This window comes from Cryptotermes secundus, unplaced genomic scaffold (genome assembly GCF_002891405.2).
Source record: "Cryptotermes secundus unplaced genomic scaffold, Csec_1.0 scaffold3927, whole genome shotgun sequence".
NCBI classification, from domain to species: Eukaryota; Metazoa; Arthropoda; class Insecta; order Blattodea; family Kalotermitidae; genus Cryptotermes; species Cryptotermes secundus.
The window spans coordinates 20,051-22,597 of NW_019739279.1; the positions used below are offsets into that span (position 1 = coordinate 20,051).

The 2,547-nt window shown below is 39.8% G+C and overlaps 1 long non-coding RNA gene across 2 annotated transcripts in view; it reads left to right on the top strand.

Annotated features, from left to right (window-relative positions):
* The window catches only part of LOC111871943, a 21,197-nt gene extending 18,656 nt beyond the window's left edge, over window positions 1–2,541 (top strand). For both annotated transcript variants that reach the window (XR_002844134.2, XR_002844135.2), the window contains exon 3: window positions 2,454–2,541. This is a non-coding gene — a long non-coding RNA (uncharacterized LOC111871943). The remainder of the gene's footprint in view (window positions 1–2,453) is intronic.
* Window positions 2,542–2,547: the final 6 nt, after the last annotated feature.

Here is a 2,547-nt window from a genome sequence, read left to right on the forward strand (position 1 = left end):
ATACCTATTTTAAAAACAAAATCATTCTAACATTACTAATATTTCTAGAATAACTATCACGCCTTACTCCATCAAATTCTTCATCTGGATTTCTTGCAATCAATTTCACGTAGTATGCATCTTCATGTGAAAGTGTGTGTACCGTTTCATTTGATGAAATCAGATCTCGTAGAATTTTCCATACCACGTTTTCTGTAACAAAATTTTGAAAAAATAGGAACTCAAGAAAAAAAAAAGCATAGTAGTTCTACATGGCCTCCAAAATATATGAAATAGGGGCAGAAATGAGATAAGATTTAATGCGGGGTGAGGAAATACAGCCTAAATGTTGGATTCAGTTAAAATAAAACTGATCACCCACTTAGGGAATCTGCCTTAAATTCATCTAGGTATATATCAGTGAATAAACAGCACTCACTACGTCTCAGCTGCATTTTCCAAGGTCTGTTTCTAATGTAATGCTCCGAGGATTTTTATCTGTGTGCTGTTATTATACTATCCACTGATTAATTCACTGTAACTTCTCATTTGCTAGTAGTTTTTGCAGTACACATAAAGCACGAAAACCAAGTAACTGACAACAAGCGCAAAGTTAAACACCACATTTCACATTATCTTGTATTTGGAATATCATTTTAAAAACTGTATGAAATAGCATACTCTTTTTATTGCTAGTGGGGTTGGCCTAAGTCCCTTGTACTGCGGCCACTAATGGCCTATTGTACCAGCCCCAGATGATAGGTGAGGTTGATTGTGAAGCAATTGGTGGATCGAAGATTGGCAGGGGATACCGAAGTACTCGGAGAAAACCTGCCCCAACGCCACTTTGTCCACCACAAATCCCACATTACCAGAGCCGCAATCGAAGACGGGCCGCCGCGGTGGGAAGCCAACGACTAACCGCTTCAGCTATGGTACGGCCCTACCGCATATGTTACTTCTGTGTCTTGCAGCGATTCTTATGCACAGCAATTTGATGTTTCAAAGGGAGTCTTTTTTTACTAAAATGGTTGCTGGATCTACACCTTGTAACAATGTAATACAACACACTATTATATTTTAGCAATTATCTATGTTACAGCTCAAACTTACACTGTTTAGATCGTTTAGATGAAGCTGACGCAATCAACGGCAAACTTCGGTCACTTTGTAAGATTTGAGGCTTTCACGGCGGTGACTATGAAGAAAGCAGTCTTCTGGGATTTGGCACCATGTATATGTGGTGTTAACCGACGTTTCGGAGGAACGTATCGCCCCCATCTTCAGGGTAGAAGAAAAAGTATAAGAAATCTGCAAGCGACAACATCGTGAGAAACGGCAAAGCAGACTGTTTCTCACGGTGTTGTCGCTTGCAGATTTCTTATACTTTTTCTTCTACCCTGAAGATGGGGGCGATACGTTCCTCCGAAACGTCGGTTAACACCACATATACATGGTGCCAAATCCCAGAAGACTGCTTTCTTCATAGTCACCGCCGTGAAAGCCTCAAATCTTACAAAGTGACCGAAGTTTGCCGTTGATTGCGTCAGCTTCATCTAAACGATCTAAACAGTGTAAGTTTGAGCTGTAACATAGATAATTGCTAAAATATAATAGTGTGTTGTATTACATTGTTACAAGGTGTAGATCCAGCAACCATTTTAGTAAAAAAAGACTCCCTTTGAAACATCAAATTGCTGTGCATAAGAATCGCTGCAAGACACAGAAGTAACATATGCGGTAGGGCCGTACCATAGCTGAAGCGGTTAGTCGTTGGCTTCCCACCGCGGCGGCCCGTCTTCGATTGCGGCTCTGGTAATGTGGGATTTGTGGTGGACAAAGTGGCGTTGGGGCAGGTTTTCTCCGAGTACTTCGGTATCCCCTGCCAATCTTCGATCCACCAATTGCTTCACAATCAACCTCACCTATCATCTGGGGCTGGTACAATAGGCCATTAGTGGCCGCAGTACAAGGGACTTAGGCCAACCCCACTAGCAATAAAAAGAGTATGCTATTTCATACAGTTTTTAAAATGATATTCCAAATACAAGATAATGTGAAATGTGGTGTTTAACTTTGCGCTTGTTGTCAGTTACTTGGTTTTCGTGCTTTATGTGTACTGCAAAAACTACTAGCAAATGAGAAGTTACAAAGAATTAATCAGTGGATAGTATAATAACAGCACACAGATAAAAATCCTCGGAGTATTACATTAGAAACAGACCTTGGAAAATGCAGCTGAGACGTAGTGAGTGCTGTTTATTCACTGATATATACCTAGATGAATTTAAGGCAGATTCCCTAAGTGGGTGATCAGTTTTATTTTAACTGAATCCAACATTTAGGCTGTATTTCCTCACCCCGCATTAAATCTTATCTCATTTCTGCCCCTATTTCATATATTTTGGAGGCCATGTAGAACTACTATGCTTTTTTTTTTCTTGAGTTCCTATTTTTTCAAAATTTTGTTACAGAAAACGTGGTATGGAAAATTCTACGAGATCTGATTTCATCAAATGAAACGGTACACACACTTTCACATGAAGATGCATACTACGTGAAATTGAT